Here is an 18290-nt window from a genome sequence, read left to right as displayed (position 1 = left end):
TTTGATTCTCGTCATTCTGTAAGAACCAGCTAGCGTGCTCGTTACCACAAAGGGTTAAATACGAATGCTGTGAACGAGACGCATAATCCTCAAGGCCTCAGAGCATTAAGACATGTCTGCTCCTTAGGGTCCATCTTTGTCCATAATCAATTTCTTCCCTTGGAGAACATTAATTGTCTGTAATGATAGCTTTCCGTCAATACATCCTTGATCTTAAAAGGCCTGTACAGCTTTTTCCTTTATTCAATCAAATCATCTCTACAATTGCCCCCCTTTAGTAAGATAATACCTTTTAAGCCTTGTATTTTAATATAAAAAATGAGAGGTAGCTGCAAAGTCTAATGGGAGTGCTACCGTTTGAGGACGGGGATGATGGCTTCCATTATCCTAAATAATGTTTGAAGATTACAGAAAGCACTGTGTTTCAAAAGGTGGAAACTAATCCACCACTTTCAAATTATTCCTTGCATAAAAATCTGTTCTGACATTAGGACTTTTTTTTTTTTTTGCCCCAGTGACAGCACGGTATATTTAAATATTTGAATATGAAAGATAATTTTTTCTGTTCTGAAAAAGGCAAATAATTGCTATTTATAAGGACAAAATGCTGAATAATTCGTGGAATTGACGATTTGAAACACCAAAGCCCTTTATTTTGTTATTCTCCTGATAAGCCATTCCCACACACTTCACTCAAACTATCGCCACCCTAATCAGTAGACACTAAAATTATTTAATTGAGAGAGAGCGAGAGAGATCTCCATGACCTCAGATGAGCTGCCTTCGCTATCATCTGTCTTCCTGGACCTGCTTTTTCTAAAGGTGTGGATCCTTTTTCTAACTTGTCATTTCTGTTGACAATTTCTGTTGAGATAGACCCTGCTTCTAACACCGCTTTAGCTGGTTCCTAGGACAAGGCATTGCAGAGACTACCCCAATATTTACAATAGGGGAGGAAGCTTGAGGAGGCATGCCAGAAGGACAAAGGCTGTCATTTCTACAAAATCCTTTCGTTGGGTAATTTCTATATTCAGTAGGAACCTAGCAACATTTCCATACTGCATATAAAGTATCATTCTTATCACTAAAGATTAGGAAGCTCTGTGAGCCACAGTCTAAGACTAGCATATCCTCCTCCTCCCCCCACTTAAGCACACACCACACACACACACACACACACACACACACACACACACACACACACACATCTGTCAGCATTTTAGGAACAACATAAAAAGGCCCTATGGAATGTAATTAACTGTAAAGCCCAGGTGATCTAAAAACCTATTAAAAGAAAATACACTTATCATAGAGAAAAGGGCTAAGAACTAAAGAGGGACACAGAAACATTGCTCACTAATTTCAGGGGTTTCCAGTGGTGTATGCAACTCTAAATGCATTTCTGTCCTAAACTAAAACACAAGCAATATTCCATAACTATTATGCCTGCAATAAGAATGGCAAAAAAAAAAAAAAAAAAGAGTCTGGGACAGGGAGAAAAGGTGTCTCTGCTATAGATGATGGCAGTCTAACAAATGCCTAACCTAACAACACATACATGAAGACCAGTTAACAGCTAAGACAAGGGATGGGGCTTGCTGCAGTAGCAGATCAGCTTAATCCACTCCCTGATTGGCACCTATCTGCCCTTCCCCATTATGCCTTCTTAGTATTTATAAATTATCGTTTAATTATGCTGGCAAGTGGTAATTGTCAAATAAAGCCCAGATAGGCATAAACCCTCGGGCTTCACATAACAGAAAACTATCTGTGAAAACGGGATCGATCCACATGCTTACAAAGTAATTTCCTTTCTTCTTTTTATCCTTGCCAACAAATTATATGAACCAGCACTTGGTGGTTTGTACGCATTTTGAAGTCTATGCAGATTACAGAAAAGAAAAATTAGTTGCTTCAATATCTACCATTCCCAAATTATTCGGCTGGTTTAGGGAACCACGTGCGGGGAGAACAAAAGAGCCAAAGAGCAAGAAATCTTAAGCTTCCCCGTCTCAGAGTTGGTGCTTGGGGTCATTTTTCAATTGAGGAAATCAAGATTTGGCAAATTCTTTTATGTATTTCTAATAGATTTTACATAAAATAGGAATCAGAACATGACATTCATCCCATTAAGAGAGATACAGAATTTTCTCTAAAAATTCCTTACTGGGGTTTAATTAGTACCCATCTACCCCACCTCTTTTCTATCAAGTAGTGTTAAAAAAAAAGATTATTATTTTTTTAAACATCTAGCTGCAGTACTTCAGCCATGGAGAATAAACACAAACAGAGGATTACAGTCCTAGGAAAGATAAGTTGAGCATCAAGAGGCTATTTAATTTACATCTAATATTTAGACAACGTTAGCTACATGTCCAGCCACTTCTAAGGGGCTTTTATTTGCAAGGCTGAACAGAGAAACACAGACAATATTATTCTCTCGCCCTCTTGCAAGCAAGAGATGGATATGGAAAAGCAAAGCTACACATACATGCATGTGCATGAGTGCCCACAGGCTGGCTGGCTGGCTGGCTTGCTTGCTTGCTTGCTTGCTTGCTTGCTTGCTTCCGCGTGCGTGCGCACACAGACACACAGACACACACACACACACACACACACACACACACACACACAGACACACACACACACACCATCTGTACAAGCTTAGGGTTAGACTGTAGACAAGGCTATGACCCTCCTCCCTGGCAGTTTATTCTCCTTTCTTTCCTCAGACACCCACCAGTTGTTCTGGGCCCCGCAAAGGTACCACATGCCCTCCTGTCTCGTGCTTCCCACTGCTAAGAAGGTGTTTTCACAATCCCTATCCGTCTTCCACATGCAGTTTCAATCCCTCCATCCACCTAAGGGCTCGTCATTCTGCAGAGATCAGTTTGAGTACTCTCTTTCTGGGAAAGCTCTCTCCCATCCTCACACCCCGATCCAGGTGTGGTTACTTGTGATTGTCACAGCAAACATGTGGCTTTTACGGTGTGTCACATGACTCTATATTCCGACCGAAGCTACAAAGAAGCTAGTATAGAAGAATGCTCAGCACACTGACATTAAACGACTTGTCCAAGACTGCACAACCAAGACTCGAACCCGTGGCTGCAGTGTATACTCTCAACCCCTACTCCTCTCTGTCTGATTTACATGCTCTGTCCGCTAAGTAGCTTTTTCCCAACCCTTGAATTTGCAAACACCACGAGGAGGCCTCAGATCACATCTTTTTCTCTTAGGCTTGATCCGTAAAAGGAAGTCAATAAGTAATTATTGAATCAATGACTGAACATTAGCTCAAAATAAACACATGGGCTGGGAGCTCAGGGCTCATGTGTATCTCTGACTTGTCTGAGCCACTGTGGTTTAGAGCCTAGCAGCGCCTTGGTCTGAGGATGTGGGTTAGCCTGGCCGACAGAATCCCAGATGCTTTGATGACGTGAGCCTGGCAGTTTGCTTTTGCCTTTGTTTTCTTGTCCTTATTGTTTGATGGTTTTAATTCCTTTCATCCTAAAGCCTTTCACTGGAAACCAAAATGTCTTAAGTGTCATTGATACTTTAAAACACCTAAGCTCCAGAAAACAATCCCCTCTCTACAGTGTTTCTTTTTGAGGCAGCCCAGGGACTCCGGTCAGCAGCATATATTTTAAGTGTAGATGTAAAAACACTACCTACTCTAAATGAGTAGGGAAAAAAATGGTACGTTTGGCATATTTTCCAGCCCAAATGCAGGGCACTCTCTAGGTACAATCTGTGTATTATTAATACTTATTCACAGTGAACAGGAATGTTAACAATGTTTTGTCAAAATGCATAACTCATATTTGAATATGCAGTCTAGCCTTGAATAATTCAATTCCCAGCACTCATTTGAAAACTTAGCCATTTTCCTGTTTGAGCTTTGTTTGTTCATACTTTTAGAGCGTTTTAGTCCATGATGTGAGCTATTCAGCAACCAATGCAAATTTTCTTCTTTAAAAAGAGGAAATAAAATGCTTTTTAGTAATCAAAATATAAAAACACATCCAGAGTGGTACTTGGGAAACGGAACATAACTTAACCTCCATTCAGGCAGCCCTTTTTAAGTAAGAGATGTGCCTACTCAGGCTATTAATTGGGACTTGCAAGGCTAAGATGCATTCGTGTCTTGTATTCATGAATACTTCCTGGGTACTCAGGGATGGTTTCAGCTACTCATTCTTTTTCACAGGCACTATGCTAGTGCAGTCAGGAACCCTCCTCAGAGGAGACTGGCCTTCAGAGAATGCTCTGGCTTCTGGGCCACATTGTTTCATCTACTTAAAGCCTAGTCTGTAAGCTACAACACTGAAGCACTGGCCATTATAATTAAAAATTTAGCTTTAAAAAAATTAAGTATTTGCTTCTCATTCACATAAGAATAAAATACCCTGGGGCTGGTGGCATGTACCTATAGTCATAGCTAACATGGGAGTGGCAGGAGTTCAAGACCATCCTTGACTATATGGAGAGCTTGAGGCCAGCCTGGGCTATATAAGACTGTGTCTCAAAACAAGCAAGCCTATGAAAAAATTAAAATTAAATATACTATCTTATTAACAAAATTAAATATTTAAAATATGTTCCTATTTGGGAGTGGAAGAGATCACTGAATAAAAAATATCAAGTGCTTTGCTCAAAAAAATAAAAGTTAAGATAGTGGGCAATTATAAGTCATTTTGCTTTTTAAAAAAAAAAAAAAACTACAGGAGCTCCTCTGTACACGCTGGGCACACTGTGTTCTGTCTACTCCAGGTCTTAATGTGGCTTCTCTGTGAGGCTGTGCAAACGTAGTACCAGTGAGGCCGTCGACACACAGTGAAAGTCTAGTATTTATAAAGTGCAAATAATCCCTCCCCTTTATGTGGATAGCAGATGGTACTTTGAATGACCCTAAGGCCATCTTCTGATTCTTCAAAGAAAAGAATTAGGCTTGTGGATGCTGTAGTGTGAGGATTAAGCCTTGTGATTCTATTCTGGGACTCTCATCCCGACCACCCACTTGTGGATATACACTCATTCTTTTCCATTAACCAAGGGGTTCTGGGAACTTCTAACTGAAATTTCTGACTGCTTTGTAAATGAGCAGAGGACTTAGTGGGTTGTTAATCACTAAATGAGACATTGTGGAGATAACACAAGAGTAGAGCCTTCCGTTTGCTTTAAATGGAAGACAGCAAACTTGCCAACATTCTGGTCTAGTTTTCTAAGCAATATTAGGGATTGATAGAGATGCTGTCAAGAGACCAAGGGGATTGCTCAGTTGGTAAAGTCTTTTGCAAGCAAGAGGACCAATATTGGTTCAACACCTAGAACACACATTTCTTAAAAAGGTACATTGGAGAATGCTGTAATTCTAGCACTGGAGAATGGAAGATTGGTGGATTCCTGGGGCTTGCTGCTCAGCCAGCATAGCCTGCTGGCACGTCCCAGGTGAACAAGTGGCCCTGTCTCAAAAAGAAAGGTGGATAGTACCTGAAAGGTGAAATATCCCTTATGGCTTCTTACATATGAACATACACATACACAAATACACATACATACACAGAGCAATTATGAAGCCATAAAATCACCCACATGATACTGTCCACATGCTACTCCTCAGAGAGCACAAAAGATGCAAAGCCTTCCCTGTCCCGAGGGGTAATTAAATGACTTCTGTCTGATGAGTAAGTAAGAAAAATATCCCACTGCCACACAATAGGAAGGTAGAATAGACCACACACTTGACTCTGACTGTTTCAGCGACCACACTTATAAAGCAAACAAAAATGTGGGATCAACTCAGATAGTGTACTTTACTTAATCAATATAGTCACAGAATTATCATGTCAACACCAAGCAAATTAACAAAATATTGAGATAAATTAATGAGAGAAATAACATGCTTTTACTTTTTCTATTAAGTCTTCAAAGCCAGTATGCAGGCCACATTCGAGGCCTGCCTTAGCACACACAGGCGACCTCTACATGAGCTCCACATGTGACAGTCACTACCAGACCCATCACGCTTGACTCACTGAGCATTTGTTTGCACTCCTCCCATACATTCCAAGTTAATAAAGTTTTAGAGCACTGCTTCTCAGCCTTCCTAATGCTGCGACCCTTTAATACAGTTCCTCATGTTGTGGTGACCCCCTCAACCATAAAGTTATTTCATTGCTTCTCTATAACTGTAATTTTGCTACTGTTATGAATCACAATATAAATATCTGATATACGGGGTAACTGACAGGTGACCGCTGTGACAGGGTCGTTCACTTCTCACAAGGTATGAGATCCACAGGTTGACAGCCACTGTATTACAGCAACTGGTGCTGGGAAGATGGCTCAGTTGGTAAAGTCCTTATTGTGCAAGCATGAAGGCCCGAGCTTGGTCCTCAAAACTCATGTAAGAGCTGGGAGTGGTGCTGTCTGCTTGTAAGCCCTGGGCCTGTTTGGCCAGCCTAGGCTAATCAGGTAAGTCCCACACCAGTGAGATAACCTGTGCTCATGAAAGGAGACAGCACGTAAGAAATGACTGTCTAGGTTGTCCTCTGTACTCCATACACATGTGCATACAACACAAATAGCTCAACTTCACAGGTGCACACATGCATGTACACACACACACATAAGTATGAAATAAAATATAAGCTGTATTTTAAAAGTATTTTAAAAATCTGTAGAGAAAGTACTGTCCATGTGTGTACTTTAAAGGCAGTCGGTCTCTCTGCCCCTCGTGATGCAGGGAGTGACTGGTGTGGCTGCGTTCATTGTTGTCTTCCGCAAGCCTGCAGAGCCATGAGGACTGCCACAGCAATGCCTCTCAAATCCTCAGCAACTTTTGTAGCCATACTTACATTAAGATACACATGGAGAGTTTCAGAATAAATATGTGTGGGAAGCCATGTAACCAGGACCCTGACTATAGGAAACTTGTCTGTAACTAATAGCATATCTGGTGGGGTTTTTTTGTTTTGTTTTGGTTTGGTTTTTTTTCTGTATTATTTCAGTTCATGGAACAAACTGCCATGGAGAGCTTTCCAATCAACCTTTCCCTGTTCATCTCACAAGTCATTTTCTGAGTCTCTTCTAAGTCTACAAAAGCAACAAAATAAATGCTTTATTAGGGTCTTCCCAACATACCAAGTACTAAGAAATATAAACAACATATTTTTTAAAAGACATTTCCCATTAGTTATACAACAGGAGGAAAACAATAGTTGAGGTAATTAATTCTCAAGGCCCCGCTGAAGGGCCAGCAGGAGAGTTCTGCCTGTGTGAACAGAGAGCAGGAGTGGTTTTAGATGGGGTTAGTGCTTGAGTAGATCTTAGAAGACTGAAGTTAATTTTCCAGATAAAGAACAAAGGGGCAAGGTTCCCAGAGATGGACAGATTCTTTTAAGTGTGGAGTTGTGGGCACATGAGTCACTTAAGAGTGTAGGAGCTAGAGAAAGTACCCAAGGAGCTAAAAGGGTCTGCAACCCTATAGGTGGAACAACAATATGAACTAACCAGTACCCCGGAGCTGCATATGTATCAGAAGATGGCCTAGTAGGCCATCATTGGGAAGAGAGGCCCCTTGGTCTTGCAAACATTATATGCCTCAGTACAGGGGAACCCCAGGGCCAAGAAGTGGGAGTGGGTGGGTAGGGGAGTGAGTGGGTAGGGTAAGGGGGACTTTTGGGATAGCATTTGAAATGTAAATGAAGAAAATACCTAATTAAATAAAAAAAAAGTGAGCAGAAAAAAAAAAGAGTATAGGAGTTTAGCCACTAAACAGCAAGAGAGGAGGGTACCATTAGTCAGACCTGAACTGGCCAACCACGTGGGAAGGCAGTCCTACTTGCCCACACTAGCTGGGTGTCACTCTGGAAACAAAGTCGGGTGTGCCAGAGGAGCAGCGGGAGTCACAGTCAGACTCATGGCTGAGATAATGGCTGGAGGTTATTCTAGAAGTAGGGTAAATTGTGAAAAGTTTCAGTCGAGTACAACGTTATCAGTTATGTTGTAGGGACCCAGCCAAGCAACTCTGCAGAGAATGAGTTAGAAGGAAAAGAAACAGAAGGCTGGCAGTGCTTAGATGATTGCATTAGACCAGGAGGGACAGGGATGGAGCTGGGCTGAACCCATGGCCCTGGAAACAGAGAAAAGACCAAACTCAAGGTGCAAAGCTGGCGACCAAGTGCACGTGAGGGAAAGGAGACTGATGGCAGATGAAAGATGCATTGAGATGTCCTGTCTGAAAATCCTTCACACAGAGACATCACCAAACCAATGAATGGAAGGAAAACTAGCATCACTGCCCTCTGCTGAGGCTCTGTATAGAATTGAAGGGCAGAAGCAGGTCTCGTTTATCTTTGGGAACCTTTAAACTGAGAGTTTTAGTACCTAACATGCACTCATGAATATGCATGTGTGCACACACACGAACATGCATGTGTGCACACACACACATACACACATACCCCCCCACACACACATACACACACACACACTCGAGAATGCATGTACATGAGTGAACTTCTGATCCTCCAGCCTCCACTTCCTAAATGCTGTTATTGTAGGCATGCACTGCCGTGCCCATATTGTGTGTGCTGAGACTCCATGCATGTTAGGTAGGTGTTCTACCAACTGAACTCTGTCTTCAACTCTTTGCTTTGCTTTCCTTAAGAGTCCTTCCACAAAAACCCTTTGCCCAAGCAAAGAGCCAGGCACATACTATGGCTCCAATGGAAGTCAATATGGAAATCCTAAGGTCTATTACAGAACGCACATTTATCCTTACATGCCCGTGACTGTCTATATCTGGTGTGAAACAGGCAATGAAAAAACTAGAATGTTTTATTATGTACTGATATATTTGTGTGAGTATTCCTCTAGTCTTTTATTTAAAAAAATGTTATTCTGCTATGCTTATAGACAGGAGCCTGGCATGACTGTCCTCTGAGAGGCTTCAGCCAGCAGCCAATAGAAACAGATGCAGAGACCCACAGCCAAATATTAAGTGGAGCTTGGGGCGTCTTCTGGAAGAGTTGGGGGATGGATTGAGGAACCTGGAGGGGATCGGGATTCCACAAGGAAGCCAACAGAATAAACTAACCTGACCCTTGGGGGTTCCAGAGACTGAACCACCAACCAAAGAACAAGCACAGGCTGGACCTAGCTTCTCCCTGCATATATGTATCAGATATGAAGCTTGATCCCCCAACAACTGGAGCAGGAGCTGACCCTGACTCTGCTGCCTGCCTGTGGATCCTGTTCCCTTAACTGGACTGTCTTGTCTGGCCTCAGTGGGAGAGGGCGTACCTAGTCCTGCAGCGACTTGACTGCCAGCATGGGTTGATACTGGGTTGGGTGATGCTCCTCTTTTCTCAGAGGAAAAGGGGATGGGGGACAGGGGAGGAGCTGTGTGAGAGGGGACAACAAGGAGTGGGGGCTGTGATCTGGATGAATAAAGGAATAAATAAAGTAGTCAAAAAGGAAAAATGTTTCTGCTGAGATATTGTTTACACGAATTAGGAAAAAGAGAACCAATAATACAAGTACTATACTATCTAGCTCCAGCTAAGGAAATACTATTGAAATTGACTGTCTGATAACTTCCTCAACACCACTATCCAACTCTACCTCCAAGGCCAAGGTCAGAATGAGCTTGACTTTTATTTGCAATGTAATAACCACTTGTGTATTTTATTTTGAAGTGGCGTTTCAAAATAGTTCCTTCAGAGTTTATATCATACTTATGCTCAAGATTTAAGATCTTACCAAAAAATCTTAAATTTCTATCTGTGTGTGTGTGTGTGTGTGTGTCTGTGTGTGCGTGTGTATGTGTGTTCATCTACATGTGTGCATATGCATGTGTGTGTTTGAGGTGCATGCGTATGTGTGCATGTGTGCATGCATGTGTGTGTGTGTACGCTGCTGTGTATGCATTTGTGTGTGGAGGTGCATGCGTGTATGTGTGTGTGCATGTGTGTTCATGTGTGTGTGTATATGCATGTGTGTGTGCTGGTGTATGTTCATTTATGTGGGGAGTGCATACATGTGTGTGTGCATGTGTGTTCATGTGTGTGTATATGTATGTGCATGTGTGTGCTGGTATACGTGCATTTATGTGGGGGTGCATGCATGTGTGTGTACACATGTGTGTTCATGTGTGTGTATGCATGTGTGTGTATGCATGTGAATGTGTGTGTGCTTGTGCTTATATATATATGCATTTGTGTGTGTGGGTGTAGCATTCCAGAATGCATTTGTCTAAGCCAGAGGTGAGCACTGAGTGTCTTCTTCAGTCACTTTCTGTTGTAAGTTTTGAGACAGGGTCCCTCTATGAACCCAGAGATCACTGTTGACTAGACTGGCTGGTCCATAGGGAAGATCTGTTTATGCCTCCAAGCACTGTGATTACTGACCTGCACTGCCACGATAGACAATTTACATTCATGCACTGAATTCAGCTGAATTCATACTGAAGATCCAAGCTCTGCCCCTCACACTTTTGTGTCAAGTGCTTTATCTACCAACTAACCTTGTCAGCCCCTTACATTCTTACTTTAGTTAAATTAAACATAGACAGCCCATGGGAGCTGCCAACACAGCAGCAATGACTGCATAAAGGATTGCATTGAGATAAGAAGATCTAGGAGGTGGAGAAACTTGGTCTGAGCTGCAGTTCTGCTAACTTAGAATGAAAGACACTAGCAGTGTAGCGAAAATTGTTAACTGCTGTTTAGGATGCTTAGGTGAATTTCTAACTGTTTGACTCTAGGGATATTATTGTGAGCAAGTGAGATGGAAGCTAAAGTTCTGTCCTAGCCTATAAGGAGTCTACCTACAGGTCTGCATCCTAGACTATAGGGAGTCCACCTGCAGTTCTGGGTCTTAGTCTATAGGGAAGCCACCTGCAGTTCTGGGTCCTAGTCTATAGGGAGTCCACCTGTAGTTTTGTTCTAATCTATAGGGAGTCCACCTGCAGTCATTTCTGTGGTAGAGAAGGGTGTATGTGCAGGTCCTTGCAATCTATAAGTTATGGCAGCTGTTATTATCAGGAGTCAGCATGCTCGTCATCAAACCTGAGAGGTCCACACAGCAGGGGTTGCTTCAGGAGATGCACACTACAAACACACCTGGCACAAGTCTCCACCTAAGTAAACTTTGCAAAACCTTCATGGTCTCATCTCAGTTTATTTTCCAAAGGAGACCTTGATTTCCTTGGAGATTAAACCAATTGTCTTACACTTCAGCGTCAGTAAGAAGCTAGTGGGAAGTCTAAAGTCCATGCCCCTAGCTTTGGGAGATGTTGCCCCTCCCCACAACACAGACATAGCATATGGCCTCAGTTTCAAGATCTGTGTACTCTCTTCAGGATGAGGTGCACAGGCTCACAGTGAAACTTTTCAAAATAAGACGCCACCCCCTTTGCTCACTAGATTTTGGATATGTGCCTTCACATCTGGCTGCCTGCCATCAAATGTTTGCTCAGTGTCTGTATGGAGGAGACAAACACCTGGGAGCATACAGATGTCTTCTAGTTGTTTCTTTCTCTCAAATGGCTGCGTGTCCTAGATTTCGGTTTCACTATTGTGTCTGCTACCATTCCTATTACACTCAACCCAGCATCCACAGTTCCCCTTTTTTATAAAGATGCAGATGAGTCTCAATGAGGCAGAGTAGCACCCCTGAAGATCTCCCAGCCGGCATCAAATGCATGACTACAAAAATCTGTTGGTCTCTTCCTGCCTAGGTCAGTGGCCTTCTGAGAAAGCTGCATTGCCTTCTGACGGGTATAATAACCAACTCTCACATTCCTGGATGATGCTACTCTGGTTCTGTGCTTGTGTTTTCATGGCTTCTGCATGGTCAATCAATCTTAAGGATCAGGAGTGAACAGCATTTGTGAGATACCTGATGTAGGTGCTGGGAATAGAACTTGGGTCTACTGAAAAAGCTGCTCATACTCTTAACTGCTCAAGCCAGAGGTCTGTCTCTTAGAAAAAAAATACTCTAAAGGTTGAACAGGAGAGCAACTAATCTCTTATTGTATAGCACGTTCTTTACTATTTTAATTTTTCTTAGCATCTCTTGTTATCCTAGGCTAGTCTCAAACTATGTAGTCAAGGATAAATTTGATCTTCTGAATTTCCTGTCTCCATCTCCAGAGTGCCTATGCTATCATGTAAGATTTTATGGGATGCTGGGGACTGAACCTGGGGATTTGGGCATGTTAGACAAGCACTCTACCACTTGAGCTACATCCCCAGCCATCTGATTCAGCTTTTCATAGCCAACACTTAGACACATTTAATGCATGGAAAGCAGGAAAGAGATGCAGGTGAATGAGATCTTCCTTGCTGTGCCTTCATCCAGTTCACTGATCCCTGTGCCTCTCTTTACTGACTACAGCATTTCTGAGGAGGGGCTCTTTGTGGGGGTTGCCGTGAATACATAGGCATCTACGAATTCCTCACCCAACACGGGCATCTTTGGAGTTCTCATCCCATCCCATCCCGTCAGCAATGATAGGAATGACAGATACAAAAAAAGTATCTCTACATGGAAAGAAGACAAATGCCAAAATAAATGCCAAGTATGCCAGAAGCTGAGAGGAAAGCAACTAGTCCAGTCTCCAAGCTTTCCCCTTCATCCTTCATCTAGAAAGATGTATTAGACTCAGCCAGACCAGACAGATTGAAGCCATTCCAGCCCAGGGACGGCCCACAGTAAACGGGGATGGAAGGTAGTTTGCTATTACAACGCACTGGGCATGTGTCAGCGGTTCCCAAGACCAGTCTTAGAGGACGAGAGAACATCTTTATGGGTCTGAGCTAACCAAAATAAGCCAGACTGTGAAAGGCAAATAGCATGCATGCATTCTCTCCTTTGTAAATTCTAGATTTAATGTAGAGACATAACATCCTCTCTCTCTCTCTCTCTCTCTCTCTCTCTGTGTGTGTGTGTGTGTGTGTGTGTGTATCTGTATGTGTATGTGTATGTGTATGTGTATGTGTATGTGTATGTGTGTACCCACATGAGGATCTATTAAGGAGCATGTAGAAATATTTTTTCCTTATACAAGGCATTGTATTAATTTTTACACTTTAAAATGTGAAGCCAGTTCAAGGTCACTCCTATAGGTTATTATTGTGAAGTAGCTGGGTTCTGAGGCACTTCCCTGACTGGGAAAGGAAAGATGGCTGTAGATCATAAGAGGCGGCAGCAGCTGTGGTACCTGCCGGTGACTGTTGCCATCTCTCCTGGGCATAAAGGATCAAATTTGGAACTCTGTTCTGAATTACCCTTTCAGAAGCGCAGTCTTCTTCGAGAGCCCAGGAGGCCTTCACTCCACCCAAAAGTAATCTTGTGACAATCTCGGTCAGGTCAGACTTGCTGGGGTCCTTAGGTTTTCCAAGACTGAACTAGGAGTGGGGGTCGGGTCCAAGACAGCTGTCTCCATGACAGTCTGATAATGCCCAGAAACTGAGATTTTTCTAATGAAACAGTTCTGTGAGCTGCATAATAAATTCCCCACAACTGTTCAGAATCCAGACCTAATCACCAACGGCCAGTAATGTAACCCTGAAGAGAACGTCATCTTCCCATCACTTGATGAGCAATTACACAAGTCCCCACTGGGAAGTCCCTCTAACGGCAAACTTAAGCATTTTCAAAGGCCTAATATAAAAATCCATGCATAGTTCTACCTCAAGACAGGGTATGGGAAAAATAAAGAAGTTCTGCCATTTCTTTTTTTTTTATGAGAGAAAATTTAATAATAATATAACAATAATAATAACTGGATTTAACAATCATATATGTTTCCCCTCAGTACAAGACCTTACCTTTTCCTTCCCTGTTGATATTATTTTAGCATCTAGGCATGACTGTTCAGTGCTAATCTTTTTATTTTTTTATTAGATATCTTCTTTATATACATTTCAAATGCTATCCTGAAAGTTCCCTATACCCTCCTCCAACCCTGCTCCCCTACTCACCCACTCCCCCTTCTTGGCCCTGGCATTCCCCTGTACTGGGGCATATAAAGTTTGCAATACCAAGGGGCCTCTCTTCCCAGTGATGGCTGGATAGGCCATCTTCTGATACATATGCATCTAGAGACACGAGCTCTGGGGGTACTGGTTAGTTCATATTGTTGTTCCACCTATAGAATTGCAGACCCCTTCAGCTCCTTGGGCGCTTTCTCTAGCTTCTCCATTGGGGGCCCTGTGATCCATCCAATAGCTGACTGTGAGCATCCACTTCTGTGTTTGCTAGACCCCGGCATAGTCTCACAAGAGACAGCTACATCAGGGTCCTTTCAGCAAAATCTTTCTGGAATATGCAATAGTGTCTGGGTTTGGTGGCTGATTATGGGATGGATCCCCGGGTGGGGTAGTCTCTGGATAGTCCATCCTTTCGTCTTAGCTAGTTTGGCCATTTCTATTCAAGTTCAGGGTTAGGTGAGATTAAATAAACATGAAATTGCTCAAATTTTCACAGTAATAATTAATATGACAAAGGACAGGGAAAAAAATCAAGGATCACAATTTACTACCCTAATTCTATGGCCCACTCTATTCTAAAAGGAAAAAAAAATCAGATTAGAAAGCCAGACTTGACTAACCTCAAAATGCATACATTTAAGGGTGTTCAACTAGATAGAAAATACATTTCTAAAGACAAGAATGCCTTGGCTCCTATTATATAAAGCTAGGGACAGAAAACAGGGATATCTTAGCCAAGCTAGCCACTGTGAGGACCCAGGGAGCAAAAGAGAGAATTGCTAAGGTAACCAGACAGCCGAATGTAATTATACGAATTGGAATTCAGCCAGCCTGTGCAGGCAATACCCACACTCTTTAGAAAATGTCATAGACTCTTTTAATAACTATGACAATTTTCCTCCATAAACATGTATTAGTAGGACATATCAGAACAAGAATAAAATATTCTTGTTTTCTACACCCATGAGTGGATTCAGAGCCAGAGCAAAGAAGAAGACAGAATTTAAATCTCAGAATCACAATTATGAACTTGCTTAGCTACAATAGTCACTCTTGTTTCTAAATGTAATTAAAAAAAAAAAAAATATATATATATATATATATATATATATATATATATATATATAGGCAGAGAGGCCCTCTGCCACATGTCACAGAATGCAAACAGAGTTTAACAGAAAATGGTCAAAAGGGAAACCTTTCAGGGCTGGTGCCGGGCAGTGCTACACTCCTTACATTGCTGCTTCAGTGTGACGATGGAATGACACCGGCTTTACTGAATTGTTTAACAGTAGATCTGGATGGAGTAACATAGTCTGCTCCAGAAACAAAAAAGCCATCGAAAAGAAAAGGGAAAATTAAACAAATAATGGCTTCCAATTTTTAAAATTGTAATATAATGTATGGATATCTGGAAATAAATTCCCAATTTTCTTCTGTTGCTCATTTTGGTTGAGTTATTAAATTAAGCAATCCCACCCAACAACTAAATGAGTGCTTACAGCAGCAATCCCTATTCCTGCAGGCTTCAGGCTGTGAAGATGAGAAAGGAAACCAGCAGCCTTTCCAGATGTGAGAAGAGCCTTGCCACAAGATGCTTGGAGGAATGAATGACCAGTGTGCAGGACACCCAGATGCTGTCCTGGCCCCTTTGGTACTCAGCATGTAATCTTAGGATCAACTTCTTGCTCTTTTTCTAAGAAGTACTCTTGAATCCGAAGAACAATATCAGTTATTATCAATAATCATCTGCATTAGAGCAGAACGAATACATTTCTATCAGGGAAGAGAAAACCACCCATTCCATCATTAAGCTCAACATCATTTTATTGTTTTCATTATTATTTACTATTGGCAGGTGGGCTGTGCATGACAGTGCAGATGCTGGGGCCAGAAGTCTACTCCATGTAGTTCGTTCTCTCCTCCCACCTCTATGTGGGTTCCAGCAGTCAAAATCAGGTTGCCAGGTTTGCACAGCAAACACCTTCAACTGCTAAGCCATCTTGCTGGCCCAAAGGTTGGCATCACTGAAGCCTACAGTTTTTTATGGTCCTCCATAAAAGAAGTGACAGAAGTCCCCATTTTCTACCATAAAGCCTCCACTTTCTTAGAGGCCAGTGGCCAAGACAAGTGAAAATGATTCTGACTGTGATTATTCTAATTCTGGTTATTGGTAAAGTCGCCACTCTCTGTGTTTTGGCAACATTAGCTCAAATAAGCATGGGCCTTTGTTTCTAGGGTGAAACATGAGCTCTGACTTCTAAATCAACAGACAAGAAAGTGTATGAAATAAAACTTTAAAAGCTGGGTGATGTCTAAGATTATAAGACCATTAAACAATACTGGTAAGTACAGAGACACAGCAAAGCAGTATGGAAACTTGGCTCACGGGTGAGCTCATGAAACCTGCCTTATGTGGAGACAGCCTTCCAATTTGGTTCTGAAGTGAACAAAAAATAAAGCTTGATTTAATCTGGCCATGATCTAGGTGAGTGGTCTTTCTTCTGGCATCTGTGGGGTTAACACAAGTAGATCCAAGAACTTGCTCTGACTGCCCAGTCACTGAAGTTCTCTTACATTCTCCCGTGTTCAGCTCTAGGGTTCAAGGTGACTGATCACATATATACTTCAATACTTTGGTAAATGAACAACATTGTGCTCAATAATCAATGACCTTATATGACCAACAGGCCTTTCCAGTAAAATGCTGTGTCAGGATTGGGAGTGCCTGAGGGGTGATAGAGTTCTGGTTTGGCTTCCAGGTATAATCATTTATATTTATAATTGGCAAGATGACTCCCTAGGCCACAGAGCTGGTGAGAGAGGCAGCTTGAAGTCCATCACCAGCATGCAGCCTATGGAAAGTCAGCTGCATTATAGCCTTGCATAACTGTTCTATCTTAAAACCTTGCCAGGTACTTCCCAGACCATTCAACATAAGCTATGCATTCTTGGGAAGTGCTATTTCTCCAGACTGTAAGTAAAACAATTGCTTTCCTCACTACTTCCTAATTAGACAATGGTTCACTTCTTCCATGGTTTCAGGAAGACTGTCACACAGACAATGTTTGTCATGAAAAGAAGTCCATAGTCTTGTCCTATAGTCTTGTCCCCTTTTCCACATATTTTAAAACTTAATAATAGTACAGTTTCACATTTCAATTCTATTCAAACCTCCAACAAAATTTAGCTTCCAATTTGAAAATATAAAAAGTGCGTCCTTCAAAGTGGGATGTCTACTGCTGCTCAGCAGGTGGCAAGAAGGGAAACCCAGTGCTGAGTTCATTTACAAATGACACAAACTTGAAGTCTGGTAGTATCTAAATAGGTATAGATTAGATAGATGTAAGTATAGAGTAGATATAGATATAGACATAGATCTATCATGGTTCTCAATATTAAAGTTTCTATCTGGCTCTTTTAGAAACTGTTTTGTTAGAAGCACCTCTGCTAGTTCCCTCTGTAAATGGCAATAAATGTTTTCTTCACAAAGAAAATCATAAAAAAAAAATCATACCCTAGGCTCACAAAGGCTAGATGGGGCACCCTGGGCTTGGGAAGCAAGCTTGTCTCGTCAGTGTTGGCAGTCTACTCAAGGCCAAAGAGCCAGGATGGAGTAGAAACAGAGGAGCATCAGTAAATCCGATTCTTCCTCAGAGGTCTCAATTATAAAATTGAAATGTGTGGATACTGCTTTTTTTTGTATTGTTTCACTTGGTGTTCTCGAGGCAGTGTCCCTCTGTAGCCCAACCTGGCCTCAAACTTACAGCAATTCCCCTGCCTCCGCCTCACACATGCTGACATTGTAGTTTTGAGTCACTGTGGTGGTTTGAAGAAGAATGGCCTTCATAGGCTCATCTCTTTGAGTGCATAGTCCCAAGTTAGTGGAACTGTTTTGAGAAAGATGAGGAGGTCTGGCCTTTCTAGAATAAGTGCGGCCTTTTGGAGGAGGTGTGTCACTGGGGGTAGACTTTGAGGTTCTAATAGCCCCATGCTAGGTCTGGTCTGTTTTTCTCTCTCTCTCTCTCTCTCTCTCTCTCTCTCTCTCTCTCTCTCACACACATTGTAAAGCTTTCATCTGTTGATCCAGTGCTGTGTATATATGCTTCCCACCATGATGATCATGGACTAACTCTAAACTGTAAGCAATTAAACGCTTGAATTGTCTTGGCCATGATGTCTTTCCAGAGCAATAGAACAGTAAGTAAGACTTCTGTGAAACGATATTAAATTTCTCCTCTGTCGGCCTTAGAAGATGCTTGGCAGGTAGAATGTCAGGGGTAGAAG

General features: G+C 42.0%; 1 long non-coding RNA gene across 2 annotated transcripts in view; it reads left to right on the top strand.

Annotated features, from left to right (window-relative positions):
• Positions 1-16481, top strand: part of Gm38505 (predicted gene, 38505) — a 53526-nt gene extending 37045 nt beyond the window's left edge. For both annotated transcript variants that reach the window (NR_166363.1, NR_166362.1), the window contains exon 5: positions 15529-16481. This is a non-coding gene — a long non-coding RNA (predicted gene, 38505). The remainder of the gene's footprint in view (positions 1-15528) is intronic.
• The last annotated feature ends 1809 nt before the right edge of the window (positions 16482-18290 follow it).

The sequence above is a fragment of the Mus musculus genome, chromosome 3 (assembly GCF_000001635.26).
Source record: "Mus musculus strain C57BL/6J chromosome 3, GRCm38.p6 C57BL/6J".
In the NCBI taxonomy this organism is placed as follows: Eukaryota; Metazoa; Chordata; class Mammalia; order Rodentia; family Muridae; genus Mus; species Mus musculus.
The sequence above is the reverse complement of the archived record's forward strand: the minus strand, read 5'-3'. Positions and strand labels throughout refer to the sequence as shown.